This window comes from Rhamphochromis longiceps, linkage group LG16 (assembly GCF_057381845.1).
Source record: "Rhamphochromis longiceps isolate RC_006_pf linkage group LG16, R_longiceps_female_GT1.1, whole genome shotgun sequence".
Lineage (NCBI taxonomy): Eukaryota > Metazoa > Chordata > Actinopteri > Cichliformes > Cichlidae > Rhamphochromis > Rhamphochromis longiceps.
In genome coordinates, this window is record NC_140572.1 from 28,039,980 (window position 1) to 28,057,463 (window position 17,484).

Sequence of the window (17,484 nt, forward strand, 5' to 3'; positions counted from 1 at the left end):
AAATAGGCCTTAAAAGTAATTATCTCAAAGGCAATATAATCATAGTCTAAGCCCAAACTCTGATAGCATGAAGTTACTTTAGCCATCCTCCCTTCAATATGCAATCTTTCAAAGACTGATTAAGCAAAACGCAACAAGACTGACCACTGGAAAAATGAAAGTCTTGGTGACAAATAGCTATGCAAATGAAAATGGACTTTGACAAATCTCATTCTAGAAGTTTCAGATTTGAAACAGAAAACAAGTCTACAAAATTACTAAGACAACTGAATGTAATGGTGTGTGACAACAGAAAAAAAAAGTCTCACCAGCAACAATATTATTCTCAAAATACTTTTCATAGTCTTTCATTCCTGCCAACAACTCCCACTCAGGCAGAAGACCATCTTCCCAGCTGGTGAAAGCAGGACTATTTTCACACAGAGAGACTCAACCACCTCTGTTTTAAAGCAATCTCTGTGTTAGTGTGAAAAACAAGTCTCCAACAATTCAGACCGCCCTGATAAAAATCAGTCCAATAAGTCTTAGTAACTGCTAAATAGTAAATAATGCTCAATAATAATGAATGGAAATGTAGAAATAGAAGTTATTTTATGTTTGACTTGTGAGCTGTGCCTAACCTGCTCAGCATCTGTGTGGGTAGATGGTAAATGCAGTCATACAATCATAAGATGAGACAGTGAAGGTTTATATGTTTAAAATAATACCTTTGATTTCTAGATTTAAGTTATTGATCAGACATGGTGTAGGCAAGGTGTTTGCCTTTGATATGCATATGGTACATTGTGACTGTAAATGGCAATTGACATTTGATAAGCACGTGAAAGAACGCATTGTTGAAAATTACAAATATACCCCAACTCTTGGCATATTGGAAATATCGTAAATGCCATAATTGAATGGATTTGCATGTTTTAAAATAAAGGTAAATGCCAGCTTCAAAGGGCTTTGATCAAACCTGGGCAGTCTGAATGTGGTTTTAGACAAATACAAAAAAAATCAAAGGATGAGGGAGCGAAAAAAGGAAAGCTTTCCCACACATACACACACCCACAGACACGCAAGCACACATACATATGCACATAAAGAACCTAAACTTAATTAGTGAAAAGACCCTGAGTCAAATGGGTACTCTTAAAGCACCTGTTCAAGATCCCCCTCCTCGTCCCCCTTCATGCACACACACACACACACACACACACACACACACACACACACACACACACACACACACACACACACACACACACCACAAAAATTTAATTTTAAATGTTCACAGGCAGACTATCACCCTAACCTCTTAACAGATGACAAAAAATGTAAGCAATAACACGTTTAAATACAATTAATCTTCCACCACGCACATGAAAACACACACAGACATGCACACATACACACAGACACACACACACACACACAGCAAAGATCACTGATCCACCCGTGGATGCAGTGGGAACAGTGCAAGGTGACACATTCTCACAGGTATCACATCCATATACACGCCGTGTACCAGGTGTGTTCGCCAGTGTCTGTGTGCACGGGAACAACAGAGCGTGCAAATGAGCTGGCACATTTCGGGTGGTTTATTCTGATGTGTAATAAACTTGCCTTTGTGCGTGTGCGGATGTGCATGTGCAAGCTTCGGCAAAATGACACGACCCTTCTCACCACATAAACAAAGTACAGCATTGCATTTTGTATAAAACTTAATTGCATGCTCATTAGCAGCTTTTTGTGTTTGAGTCTGTGCATCTCCGTGTAGTAAATTACACTGAATAATGTTAGCAAGACATGAGAATAATATGCTACGAGGCAAGTACTCGTGGTGACCACAAATACATCATGTGCAGAAGAATAGAAAATGAAGCACAGTACATACAGTACTAACTATTTATAATGTCCTTCCTCTGAAAAGTGAACACAGAGGACATTGCTGAGAAAGTCACTCAGCAACACTAATATAAAAAAATACATTTGGTTTTCAAATGTATAATATTTTAATTCTCCATCCATTTTCTTCCACTTCCACTTTCTTTCCTTCCCTCAACCCCAACTGTGGTGGATGGCTGCCCCTCCTTCAGCCTGATTCTGCTGGAGGTTTTTTCCTGCTAACAGGGAGTTTTTCCTTCCCACTGTCACCAAGTGCTTGCTCAAAGAGGGTCGTTTGATTGTTTGAACCTAATCAGGTCAGGGCCCAGGGGCGTAATTTCCAGGGGGGGTTATGACCCCCCCCCTCAATAATCAGACCCAACCAATGTAAGCCCCCCAATATAATTATGAATTATCTTGCATAAATAGGCTGTTCATTTTCTTTACTCGTTTCAGGTATTACCAGCAAAATAGTTGCATGTTTAATTATCTGGAAATTTACCCAGATTTATTTATTTATTTAGACAGAGATCTTGACTCCCCCAATGTTCAGCACAACGTTACGCCCCAACTGGGACAGGTTGCCAGCGTTTCTCGTCAACACAGAAAGACATTCACTGTGGCTAATTTAGAATTGCCACTTAACCTAACATCCATGTCTCTGGACTATGGAAATAACCTATGGAACCCTTCTTGGTGTAAGGTGACAATTCTAACCACATTATCATTGTAACACCCCCATTTCAATAATCTCAAAATGTAATTAACTGCAATTTAACAATTCAATTATTCATTTTTAATTATTACTGCAATTCTGTGCTATGGTCTAACTTTCTAAGGTTTATAGTTCACAAAAAAGTGTCGGTGCATACATTTTTTTTAAATAATACATTCTGAACTTTGCACACCGACCCTGCCCCTCATTGTTCAAACAATCATCAGCACCAGTGTTCTCATTTTCCAGAACCACATAAATATTAAACTGCATTTTGTCAGAACATGCCCATCGTTCTCCAGTCAACCATGAGAGAGATGAGGAGGGTGAGGTGAGGAGCTTGGATAGAAAAAAACAACAACTTTCTTCTTGTTTTTTAATTTCTGTATTCATTAATTATGCAGGGATGAACACTGAGTGAGGTTTGTCGGTTGCTTGACTACATCATGGCGGAGGTCAGGTCCGCTGATGAATATCAAGCAAACCTTATGCACCACTCCGACCACCATCTGCCCAGAGCTGGGCCTGACTCACAAACCGCTGCACAAACACCGGTCAAACGCATTCAGGAAGGCTAATTTCATCAACATATTCAAAAAACCCTCTATTCAAACAGCAAAGGTTAACTGTGTATTTGAGGAAACTAGAGCGGGTCCTGAATCTGCTCTCCTAGTCTCTCCCAGATTACTATCTCTCTTCATTAAGTAAATGTCAGCTTCAAAAATGTGCTAGTTCAACGACAGTACTCCCAACTTCTTTTTACAGCTCTCTGCTTTAGTAAAAAAAAAGGATCACTTCACTGTGGTTTCTCTCATCATCTTCAGACTGTTTTTCTCTGCATGTGTCTGATTTTGTTTCCTATTTAAAACCAGGTGGATGAATACAAAGTGAAATGACAGCTCTGTTAAAAAGAAAATTGAGTAGAGCAGAGGACGTTTTTAAAGCCTTCTGCAAATGAGTTTATTTGTTAATGCAATCCAGGAAGAAGTATGAAGAGCTTTCAGCCGTACCGCATCCTCATTAACCTAAACTTTAGCCTGATTAAAATAAGCAAAATGGCAAGCATTTTAAATTGGCAGTTAACCTTTAAGTCACATTAAGTTCTTCAAGTCTTATCTCCTCAGTAAATGAAAGGCTCCATATGCTGTAACAGAATTAATCAGAAGTTTAAAAATTGTCCTTGAAAACAGCACCATACGAGTGCTTACTGGCATTTGGTAACAATAATGCTCTGCAAAGACTCGGTAGGCACTGCAATACTGTAAAGAAAGAAGCAAGATTATGGCACAAACCTCCTGTGAAACTCCAGCTGTCCACATCCCTTGAACCCAAAAGCCACATTTCAGCTGCTGAGCCTCTGCTGTGAGCACACACTGTCCCTGTATTCCTTCTGAAAAATACACAAACATTATTGGACTTGCTAAATATATTTATTGCACAGCATGCTGAATGTTTAAAGAGACTTTTATTTTACAATCCATATACAATTGTGGCACCGGACGAGTTTCGCCCTCAGTCTTTACATAGTAAACACGACTAACAGTGCTGCTGCTGCTGCACACTGCTCTTTGTGGCTCTGTTCTTGTCATTCTTCTCCTCTGCTCTTTGCAGTGCTCACAGTTTGAAGGACAAATCAACTGAATGCCGCAGAGGGATAAGTAAAACTAACAGAGAGATAACTCTGTTGAAAACCACAGACAGGAATAAAGAAGAGAGAACAGAAGCAGAGTTTGACAGAGCAGATTGTAGAATAATAATAAAACTGACAGCTGTATGTGGGGTTGACACTGCTTTACATTCAAGAAATATGTGAAAGTAACACTCATCTAGTGGTGAGGCGTCATTTTAATGCCTATGAAATCTGTTGTATCAGGCTGCAGTGTGCTCGCCTTGTTTTACAGCGTGAAAAATAAAAACTGTCTCATCACATAAAGGTCAACATTTGCCTTTATGTGCTCTGCATCAGCAGTACTTTAAAACTTAGCCTGTCTCTGATGCCTCGTGTTATCTTGTCTTGAGGCCGTGATCTAAAAACCTTCTTATAGATCTGTAGTAAATGGGAGCATTAAGAGGGGAACAAAAGAAGCTTATGCTTATGCTTCTTCCTGCTCCTTTTTGAACATGGACGTTATTTGGAGTTGTGGTTGCTCGTTTTCCTTTTGTTTGCTTTGTTCATTTGTCTCTTTTAATTCTATTTTTTTTTTTTATACTTTTTCAACATGTTCAAAATAAAGATTCAATCAATCAATCAAAGAGGAAGAAGGAAAAATAACATAAGGAGATGTGCAGTACCTGAGGCGTACGTGTACACTTGCTTGCAGCGCAATCAGCCTTATTCAAGCCAAGACTCTGCACGTGGAAGGAAAAATGAGAAAAAGAAACAAACTAGAAATTTCTTTTTACACAGGATGGATAGGCAGTAGCTAGGCAACAGGCACCGAGGCAGGGCAGTTTACTCTTCTGCCCCGTAAGTCTACAGGCTTTATGAGTTTCCATTTATTTCTTCATTTGCTGAAAAAGGCTGTGCCCCATAGGTGTCCACAAATGAAAGCTGCTAGGGAGAGAAACCCATTTTTTCTGCATGTCATGCTCAGTTACTGTTATTAGTAAACCTATGAGGTGGAATAAATGTCTCCACTGCCATAAGTTGTACCACTTTGACACTAATTTCTATAGATTGACAAACTGAGAGGATAACTTCAATACGACGATCTATGGACTCTAAGGGTTGCCACATCTGCTGTACTGTTACCTGTCTGTCTTCTTAATGTATGGATCACTGCTTGTAGGCCAAATTAAATCTTGCAGACATTGAAGTTTATTTGACTTTATGTATATCTTTTTTTAGACATATTATCTACTTAAACCTAAGGTCTACTTACAACCCATCAGATAAAGCATCTGCAGCAAGACTTAAAATTGCATATCACCGTCTGCTTCCTTGTGATTTTGCTTTACCTGACCACCAGGAGGCCACAACAAGCACAGGGGCAATCACAACACTGAGAGAGATGCTCTGACCCCACCCCACATGCAGGTCTAGCCCCAGAGTCCTTTAAGCCATGTTCTGTTCAATATGTTCACAGCCCCAGCTGCAAATTTAGCAGAGACACTCTTCCCCTCTTGAGTGCAGCCTCATCTGCATTACACAGATAAATTAAAGCTGGTGTTGGGGGGGAAATCGTTACATGGGATCAAGGCATTCATTGTTGCCAGGCTGAAGCTGAATTCATTTCAGCTGATGACAGGCTCCTGACAGTCTGGCAGATAAGCTGGTTAGCGTCATATTGGGTTATTTATTTATGTGGATTCACTCAGGCTTGTAACTTACCTGGCAGCTGTTCACATGCAATAAAAGACAATGCAATAGGTACAGGTAGGAGCATTAAAGTTAAGCATAAAACAAGGCTTAACAGTTTCCCAGCCATGCCTATCCATCCCTGTTAGACTCCCACAACACAGTCTGACAAAGCTGTAAGAGCTGATTACCTGTCTTACCTGCTGTCATTCTGCTGAGCTACAAAGAAACAAGTGCATGTGTGGAAAAAACAGTTCAGCAGTGCTAAAAGTGCTACCCTGCATTTTCAGCACCTTTAAAAAAACAACCCCCCCCCCCCTCCAACATCTCAATTATTATGAGCTGTTTGAACATTTTTGGCTTTGGAGTGAATAGACCGCAGGCAGAAAATGGGAAGGCTCCTTTTCTTTATACACCAGCTGAGCCGTCAACTTATTTTCTAACTTTTTTTGAAAACTAACCACTAAATTATCCCACTACAAACTTTGTATTAATGGAAAACTATTAATGCACTTATAAAAAGTACTTCAAAATAAATGTACCACAAGCAATTTGTGAGGGAAGGCAATGGGAAAAAGCAGATCATGGCGACTGCATGTCAAATGCTAACCATAATAATTTCATAAAAGAGTATTGGTTACTGTGTCCATAGTGTAAATTAGCATGGGCGTGTCCTCTAGTGGGATATGCTAGAAAAGACTGTGTCAGTACTTTAGATTGAGATTAGATAGATTGTTAATGAAGCTGTACCTTTACACATGCTAAGAAGAAGTACAGCTTGTAGGTAAAAAGTATTTTGAACCATATTTTGTGGTAATAATACAAATGTTTTTAAGTTGCATTTTATGAGTATTTCACTGGTGATTAGGTGGGTGTTATTTTTGTCCCAGTGACTGCTAAAAGGAAAGCTATGGCTCTCTCCTTATGCTTTTAAATAGGCAGATGCATTTATTTGCACGTATATTTCTCCCCCAGTGACTGGATCTGCATATTTGATTTGGCACAGATTTTTACACATTTGTCTTGGGATCAACACTGAGAGTACACTAGCTTGTGACACCTGATGCTGGATTTGTGTCTCCCTCTGGAATTTAACAAGAGTCCTTATTCATTAGGATAGGGACTCCTTAAATAAGTACCCAGAGGCATTACCAAGATGGTAATAAACCCGATTCTTTGATCCCCGTGATAGCACAGAGAAACCCCGACTCAGGAGTGGTCAAAACATTTATAAATCTTTATTCAATCATCTTCCTACCAAGTGGGGATGATTTTAGTACATCAAGGGGAGCTGGCATTTTGAACCTAATTCTTTTCCAGTTTATTTATAAATTAAATGATATTATTAAGGTCTCTAAAACACCTTAATAATGTCTAGGCCCTTACAGAAACCTTTTTAATCTTTTTAAATCCCTTCAGATTCTCCAATTCAGAAGTTAATCCTCACTAAGCAGAACAACCCAAGAAAATTTGTTAAAACCTGAAAAGCTGACCTTTCTAAAAATAAAGTATTTTTTTTCTTTTAACTGACAGCATCAATAAAAGAACCAGCAGAGGATTTAAGGGAAACCAACATTAATTAAGCCAGTGGGCCTATAGGCCATTTATGCTCCTGGCTGTCTTTGATGGTGCCAAGGGAGCAGATCAAATACGAAAGGACGACACTGACAAGCACTGGGTCTGTCACTGGTACGCTGATAAGCACCAGACAAGACAGAGTAGTAGGACATTTCTGGGTTTGCTATCCAGGCCTGCTCTTGCCTGTAGTGACAAAGGGAACAGGAATGGATAACAAAGTATTATGCTTTGTTTGTACTCTCACCACAATTCAAAGAGCTGATATGATTAAAGCAGCACAACAAGTAAATTGAAAGGTGTGATAATTGTGCCCATGACAACACAAATATCTGTAGATAAATGGGCAGCATAGTAAAAAAAGACTATGCTCTTTATCATCCTCCCCCCCCCCCCCCTCTCTTTCTGTATTGTAAAGACCAGATCTCAGCAGCGCAGATCAAACGGTCGTAGTGATGAAAAGAGCAGGTCTCTGAGGGCTGACACGGAGAGGAAAGGACGAGCCACCAAGATCAGAGAGAAGGAACAAATAAAGGCTAATTTGCGCTGATGATCTAGACCGTACCTAAAAAGCTTCAAAGAGTGGCAACGTGAACTCGAGATCATTGGTCAGATTGTGTGATTGTACACAGATAATCGGGGTGCTCCACAGAAGGGCCTGGACAATAAACTGCATCTTTGCCTTTGAAGATATTTTCATATTAGTCACAGACTTACATATTCCAGTTCAGTTACTTTTCATTGCTGCTGTCAGCTTGAAGGCCGCCTCTGCAAAACTGTGTTTCAAAGTAACTGATTTGAATGGCTGGAATGCACTAAAGCTGTTGACTGCAAAGTGTTGGATAACCCGAGAACTTTAGAATACGACTGCAATGTTACTGCACAGGCACTGATAGATTTGGTCAAGCATCATGTGCTTGGAAGAATATTTCCAGACGTCCAGTATTTGGTTGTGATTTGTGAAGAAGACAGACAGAGAATCACTCTGAGCTCTTGCATCAGTGTGAGTTCAGAGAATGAATGCAGCACAGACTACACCCATCTGCTGTAGTATGTTTTAACCAGCATGTGAAAGAAATATATAAAATGATGAATTTAGAACCTACTAACTGCTTTTTTTTCTTTTTGTCACAGCAGCTAACAGCAAACACGGCTCCTCCTACGCACATTTGTGCACTGCATACCAGTAAATACAGAATTGTTCAGGATTTTTTTCTTTTTCTTTGTTTTTGCAGGCACAAAAGAAATATGGAAATAATTTGCATATTTATTTTCAAACAAATCCCATTGTATTTTCCAGTTGTGGTATTTTACAAACATAAGAAGTTTTTTGGTTGTTTTCACAGTTGAATTGCTTTGTACTGACGGCGAAAGGGGCAGTTTGTTTATTGTTTTAAAAAAATGTTTTCAATGAAGTTGTTTTCACAAGAATGTTATTGATGGTTTTGTCTTTTTTCGTTAATACAAAATAGGAAATAAATGCAGCAATTTATTGAAACATTTACAAACATACATGGAACAGTATATAAAGAAGAAAGAGGGTTGTACAATTCCAATGAGCTTGAAAGTCAATTGTTAGTAAGGCCAACACAACCTGAACTCTCTAGGGGAAGCTTTCTTCTTTCAGTAGTCTTCAGGAATAGTTCTCCAGGCTTCCTGGAAGAATTTCAAAGCTCTTCTTTGGATGTTGGCTGCCTTTCATTGCTTTCTCTTTCGAGATGATCCCACCTTGCTTCAATAATAATGCTTTATAACGTGGTCCAGGCTGTGGAGTGGCCAATCCATGATTGATACTGTTCTATTGTGTGTTTTTCTATTCAGGTATGCGTTCACTGTATTGACAGTGTGTCTAGGATCACTGTCATGCTGAAAAATGAAGCCTGTCAGACACATTCCAGATGGTACTGCATTGTAGATTTTCTACATTCATACTTCCGTCAGTTTTGACAAGATCTCCACACCACTGGTTGGAATGCAGCCCAAAACCATGACAGAGCCGTCACCGTGTTTTGCAGACGGTTTCAAACACTCACTGTAGTACCTTTCTCCTGATATTTCTGTACATGTCGGTGTTGATCTGAACCATAAATTTTACATTTGTATTTATCACTCCAAGAGAACTGTGGCCAATGATTTTCAGTCCATTTTTTATGTAATTTGGCATACCTCTTGCTCTTCTCCCTGTTTCCCTTCCACTGAGACCATTTCTGATGCTTAAATTGATCGACTGTGGGGGGAGATGCATCTTTCAGGTCCTGTTTCTGAGATATGTTAGGTTTTTGGTTAATGGCTCTTGGGAAACTTCTTACAGTGCAAAAATAATATTTTAAGCTTTTAACCTGTGTTATCTTTGGCCTTTTTTTTCATTGATTCAGCTAAATCAACTGGAACGAATTATGTGTTTCTGTGACAAGGCTGCTAGCATTAAAGCCCTTAAAAAGTACAATTTATGTTCTTGGTAAAGAAAAAGTAGCCAAAGAAAAACTTAAAAAAAAATCATCCAAAGCCTGAAGAACTATTTCTCAAGATCACTTAAAAAATATAATAACTTTCTTGGAGACAAAATATAAATACATGAGATGAGGCTAAATATTTTTTTGCACAGGACTATATAAAAACATTTTTTTATATAAAATAAACATTATTTATTTTATTCTTCTTTATGTTATTATTTATTCTAAATATACTATTAATTAAATGCAGTTTGACTATGTTAAATGCTTGTTTTGCAGTTGTTTGCTCTTTGGAGGCTGGAAGTGGAAATCCATTTTCGAATACATAGCATCATTTTTTTTAAGTTGATATTATGCCACTATTATGAATACAGTTATGTTCTGATCTGCAATAAGTGCTCAAATGTGAGATGTTAGAAAACTGAAACCACCGATTTAGAGGTCGTGATCATGTTTAAAAGAAACCAATGAGAAAATGTGTGTAGGAGGAGAGAAGCAAGCAGTGCCACATGACATGGTCACACTCTCAACACTCATTCATCTAGACCCCTTCTTTAAAAGGTTTTCCAGTGAAAGGTCAGTAGTCAGGGAAACATAACCATAAGCTGTTTTAAGCCTTTGAGCAATAACACTTTTATAGATTTTCTGGTCAGGGCAATCTTTAGCTTTGTTTATGAATAGCAGTCACCTGCACTGTGTGTGAAACACTGCGTGGTATTCGTGGCTAAACCATGTTTAAAATGTGAGTTTGACCAGTTGCTATGGGGTTGCAGCTGCTGTTGTGCTATCACCTCTGTGCACGCGCCCATGAAGTTTCATAACATCTCCTGATTTACAAATGAAATAATTTAAGAGGGTGAAATACGACTTGCTGGCCTTGAGAAATAAGGAAGCAACCAAAACCACAGATTCGATGGACTATGCTGGCGTCACCATGGCAACAGCAGATAGCGCAGTAGCAGAACGCTTGTCAATCAAACCATCTCATGAAGAAAGAGCTTATCGATCTAGGAGAAAGCTGTAAGAGTGTGTATGATAAAAATTGCAAAAAGGGACAAGATGAATGAGAAACATGGTTAGGACCTTACTATCAGTTCACAGTGCTTTTAATGCTCCCACACCTTTGACCAAGGCCTGTTGAATATTGAAGCAATGGGCTTAGGAAGTGTGTCATGTTACAGTGCAGTCAAGACCTGACCCAGGACTGCAAAGATCAGTGTGTGGTGTGAGCTGCACTCTGCTGGCGTGGGGACAGAGAACAGTCTAGCATAATACAGCAGGTCCTCTGGAAACAAGAACTGTAAGCAACAGGCAATTTTTAAAAACAAACAAACAAACATAATAAAACATTTGTTTTCAAAGTAGATTAATATTGCTTCTTAGTATTTGGATGGGTTACGAGTTAATATTCCACAGATAACCCATTTTTTAGCTATCTATTGATGTAATCAATAAGTAGGTAAATTGTATTAAACTATTCCATCAAAGAGCTGGAAAACATTGTGGGAAATAAATTAAATAAATAGATGGAATTGTTGACATTGCAAAATGTTGCCAATAGTAATTCTTCTCTTTAAGAAATGCAGAAATCCTAATGGTCCTGGTAGCTTGATAAGACTGCCGACTGAATTACTGTTTCACTTTACATATGCAGAAGTCATATTTTCTTGTTTTTTCATGTGAGAATGTAAGTTACTGCATATCGGCTAAATCCGCCCCAAAATGGGAACCACTAATCCACTATTTGAGCCATTTTTGTGGGAAATTTCAACATTTTTCTTTTTTTCCAGAGAACAAAAGTAAAATGGCCTGCATTTGTATAGCGCTTTTCTAGTCCCTAAGGACCCCAAAGCGCTTCACACTACATTCAGTCATTCACCCATTCACACACACATTCACACACTGGCGATGGCAAGCTACATTGTAGCTACAGCTGCCCTGGGGCGCACTGACAGAGGCGAGTTCTGTTAGTTCTGCCACTTCACAGTAAAGGCTTAAAAATGGCTGTGTGTTGGTCCCACACAGAGACTGCCACACCTATGCAGACTCACATGTACATGTAGCCATTTACTGTCACCAGGGGGCAGTGTCACAAGCAACCAGCTAGTGCTCTAATTAATTACAAAGAGCTGAAGTGAAATCTAATGTTAAACCAGTTAAAGCTGTGCACTGCGGCCACACTGTCTGTACTTTTTGTGCACTTTTTTTGCTCTTTGATGGTTTTTTTAAATGTTTTTTCGTCAACAGTTTTCAACCAGCCAGCATTAGACAGTTCACAGTTCAGTTGGTCTTTTAAAGGACTGTGTGCGAGCCCATCTGTGTAGGTTGCATGCCCATAATCCTTTGAGCTGCGTAGGCAAATACCTGAGCAAACAGACACAAATGTGGTACCATAAATCCCTCATAAGAAGGTTTCAGGTCAAATCTGCCTTTGAGTGTTGACCTCTCTCTTTGTTGTTTGCATACTTTATGTGGCTGGCTGGCTTTTCTAGAGTGCCTTTGCCTTAGTGGTTGTAGTGATAATTTGAGGTCCTAAATTGAGTGTAGGTGTGATTATGGATGTAAATGGTTGTGTATCTCTCTCTGTTAACCCTGTAATTGACTCTTGCATGGCTTATCCTTCTCCTCATCCAATGTCAGCTATGAGTTGCCTCCATTCCATTGAGAATCTGGTTTGATAAGAGATCAAGATGATATATGGATGGGTGGATGTCATGATAAAAATGATCAAAAAGCTCTGAAAACAACTGGCCTGATTTAAATGTTGACCGTCTCTTTGGTCCCTGGACTGTGTTCAGAATGGCTGCTGCGTTTAGATCTCAGTGAAAGTCCTCTTATGTCAGTTGTGCTTTAGCAATATCTCTTCCAGCTATCAATCTCTCAGCAGCAATCGCTCTACTTTTCTTTAACTTTCAGGAAGTGGATGAAATTGCAGGGAGACATATTTTGTGAATGAAGAAGTAAGGGAATACTGTTTGTCTGGCCACAAACCTCCTGCATTCTCAATGCTCTCTGAGCTGGCGCGCGCCACAGTTCTGATTGTATCCTTTCAATGTTCTCCCTCAGACACCCCACAATGTTACAGCAGAGCTCCACGTTGACAGTCTCACCCTGGGGGACCATTTCACAGCACAGAACCCCATCCGCTTCCTTCAGGCTTGCAAAATATGGGCTTTTCCACTGGAAACTGCTGAGAACTGTTCAGTTGTAGCCAGAAATGCAGCTCTCATCAATGATCCTCCACATGCAACTTTGCTCTCTTAGCAAGCTGCATCTTTGTGGTGAAAGAGCCTACAAGTTGTCAAAATAGGGCTGTCCAATCTATAAATGTAATTTTGATTGTTTTCCACTCACGAACATAATTTTTACATGTTAGAAAAAATATTAAAAGATTAAAAAAAAACAGTTTTGTGTAAAAGTATCTGTATCTGCTTCTACTGAGTACTTAAATTATATGGGTGATTCAGCTCAGGAAGATAATGGAATAAATTAGAAGAGAATCTTTGAGGAAAAAGAACAGAGAGGGAGTAAGATCGCCAAACATCTAAGGAAGTGCAACAAGGAAAACAATTTGCATTAAAATAAAACTCTTAAGAGAAAACCAAGAAAGGCCCTGCAGTTTTGTTCTCTCTGCATTTGATCAATAGAATCACATATCCTGATGATATTCTTGCAACTACAAGTTTTTGTTAAATCGTTTCCATTACGAACCTGCGCCTGTGTTTAAACACCATATATTGTGTATAATTTCAAAATCTTCGCATTTTTCTTGCAACAGTTTTCACACCCGCAGTTCTTCTGAGATCGGTGTCAGCAGAATTAGAATTGCCCGCTAACAAAAGAATGGTCTTGCTGTAATTTGCATAAAATGATTTTGCATCCTAAGCATATAAACACGTTGAGCGCAAGTCAAAGAAAATGTCTCTTTGATTAGCCTGTCCATTCATGTGAAGTGACACGGGTCCCTGTCGAGGCATCATTGTTTCTCGCAAATCTGCAGCTATGACAACGAAGGAAATTGTTAGAGCACTTGATTTACAAAATGAGAATAGTTAAGAGCACAGGAGAGGAGAGGAATAGGAGAGGAGCGGAAGACATATTTTGAAGTTGGAAGGAAAATTGGAAATGTAACGCCGAGAGGAAGTGAGCCAGAAAACAAATCTAGGAGCAGATAATGAGAACAATGCACTGATGAAAGTGGAAGAAGAAATGTCACAGGAAGACTGCAACTGATGTTGATATATTTTGGATGAAAGAAAAAGGAACTTTCTTATACTTCAGAATATTTTAGTGGCAGGAAAAAGAACTGTAATGAAGCACCCAGTGAAACACAGAATGACAAATAAAAGAACTCTGGAGTTTTTATCCAGTCGCCCCTTTCGTTCCCATACACTGCTTCATCTACAGACAGACTGTCACTGGATTTCAGGACATCCTCAAAGTATTCCTTTTGGTTTACAACTTTTTTTCTGCATTTGAGGTCAGCAAGTCTCTTATTTTCCTCAATGTATAGAGTCTGGGCAGAACGAAGTTTCCCTCGATCATTTGACAGCATTCAAGAATCTTTTCAAGGCCACCTGCTTCAGAGGCTCAATGTTTTTTGTGCGCGCGTGTGTGCTTCAGCAACTGCCTAAGTCCCACTTCACTTGGTTCATCATTATTTGTCAGCTGCCTGTCAGAGACCCACAATCTAACAAGCCTGAGAGAACTCTGAATGTCTGGTGACTGCGACTAATGCGACTAAGCAGTTGCGACTGCAGTTGCAGCCTAATGGAGGTGGTGAACATGGCACATTCAGACTCAGTGCAGACCAAACAGCTGTATTTAATAAATCTGGATTGTTCCCTCTCCATGTTTACAATAATATAACTTAATTGTGTTTCTGTGCCAGCTGCAAAGCTTCCCTTTCATTCAGCTGCATTTCTATCTTTCACGGTAATATGCAATTATAAAAAAGGCATTTTCCCCCTAAATAATCTCTCTCTCTCTCCTTCTCTGTGTTTCTCTCTCTAAGCTGCTGTACATCGGAGAGTTTCTCTATTACAAGTCAAGGTCAAATAGACCGAAATGTCTGGCAATTAATGTTTTTATAGCATGCATTTACTTTCTTTTACTTACACAATCGATAACAGATATTTTTCCCACAGAGTGAGCAGAACAAATGTTTGCATTCGCAGTGTAATCAGTTAAAAAGCACCAAAAGATAAAAATGCTTCACACAGTGTAAACATCATGATTGGAACAGACCTGAACTGATCGATACTAAAACCTTTTATAAACCAATCGGAAGGAAAATATAGCAATGTAAAGTATTTAACAAGATTACTTTCTGCCTGTGTCCTTCCAGCAAATGGCCTGCATCATTACATGAACATATAAGCATGTATGCTTCTAATTATTCTATACGTGGCAACTTCCAAGCTGAACTGTTCTTTTGTGACGATTGTATTTTTAATAAAAACTGGAAGAAACTAGAGAAAGAAAATAACAGCAAACACTGTGTTGAACAGATGATAGACATCCCTCGTCAGAGAGCTGATCAAAAATGCACCAAAGAGATAGCTTCTGACAAAGATGAATGCACAACATTTTCATCAATATTTTGCATGTCACACCCTCTAAGTGCCTCGGTGCATATAAATTCGGGCCTTGTTAAATCAATTCCTATATAAACAATTCCCCCAAGATATTTAATTGTAATGAATCCATTTGCAAATAAATAAAGAAATAAAGGAAATGCCTGCATATTACCATAGCTGTAGACATATGATGTTATCCCCTTAATGCTAATTGTAATTTGGTTTCTAGACACGCTATTGCCAAAAGTATTTGCTCGTCTGTCTTCAAACCCATATTTTATTTTTATTTAACCTTTATTTATACAGCCAGTCCCATTGAGACTCAATGTCTCATTTACAACTTTTTGAACTTTTGAACATTTAAACTTGAGTGACATCCCATTCTTAATCCACAGGGTTTGATATGGGGGAAGGCTTTCCACACAGTTTAGGAGTGTGCTCATGGGAATTTTTGATCATTCTTCCAAAAGCACATTTCTGAGATAAGACTGATCTTGGGCAAGAAAGCCTGGCTTGCAGTCTTCACACTAATTCATCCCGAAGGTGTTTTATCAGGTTGACATTAGGACTCTGTGCAGGCCAGTCTAGTGCTTCTACCCCAAATTTACTCATCCTTGTCACTGAAGGAAAAAATGTCCATCCCGGTTTTCCCTCCAAGGCACGAGCGATAAGCAGAGTTCTGTCCTTTCCTTCTAAGATTCCTAATTATTTAAAGTAACACTCAGGTATGCCATTCAGCGTGTTAGTACGAGCTCGGGAGCAGCTTGGGAGAACAAGAAAACAGAGACTGCTTTAGGTTGCCTTCCCAATCGACTCAAAGGTTTATTTGGTACATAACAGCTTATATAGAGGAAAAAAAGGTTCGTGTGTCAGCAAGTTCTCAGTTCAAACCGGTACAGACCAAATAAGGAAACGTCTTCCTGCCTTGTGAGCAGAGAAGTATCCTTTGTGTAGTTTCTCTCTTCAGCTACAATTTATGATCATCCCAGCAAAATACACTCCTAGACATAGAATACAGAGTTCTTACATTAGTGAATTCTGAAACAAACCACCTGGCCTTTAACGAGCCTTTTTCTAAGAGATAAAGAAAAAGGGAGGATGGGAGTAAGGAAGTGGTCTCGTCTCTGTGGTATTTTCGACCTTGGGGTACCAGCCTGTGAGTCTTACACATTAATTCTTGGGTCACAGAGAAAGAGAAAAACAACTATTAAATGGGCCTTATTGAGTAACTCTTTTCTGTATAATATCACAATAAAACAATATCCTGTAAATGCTACCATGGTATCAAAATATCACAACAGTCACTATGGACCTTGCTTTGGGAACTGATGTGCCCTGGAAGGGGCCATCATCAAAGTGTTCCACAAAAATGGGAGCCAATCACTTCCATTTTGTTATAATCCCAATAACTGTGAAATAATGCCTTTGTTAGCATCCCAGAAAAGGTAGAGGAGTTGGCTGAGAAGAGGGAGGTCTGGGCTCCTCTGCTTAGGCTGCTGCCCCCGTGAAAGAATCGATGGATGGACTGATGGATATTTAGCGGAGAGGACATTTCACAGCTGGAGTTGTTGCACAGGTACCGCGCTGGAATTCACAGAGCTCCTGAGAACAACACATTCTTTCGCGAATGTTTGAAGCAGTCTTCATGCCTAGGGTGCTTGATTATATACACCTGTAGCCATGGAAGTAATTGGAACACCTGAATGCAGTGATTTGGAGTGGACTGAATACTTCTGGTAATATAGTGGTGGTGTGGTGAATGTAAGTCTAATTTTCACCTTATTATCAGTGTCCTTGGTCTCCACCAGCTGCTCCCAAGTTTCTTGTACCAAGTCTGTATGATGCCCAGTTGCTGGCATGTAAGGATAGAGGCGGTAATTGTCAAGGTGATCTGTAGTCAGAGAGTATGCTCGACCCAGGAGACACCATCAACTAAACCAAAAGAGAATCCTAGTAAAACTAAATGTTTCTGGATTGGAAGCATACATGTGTGAA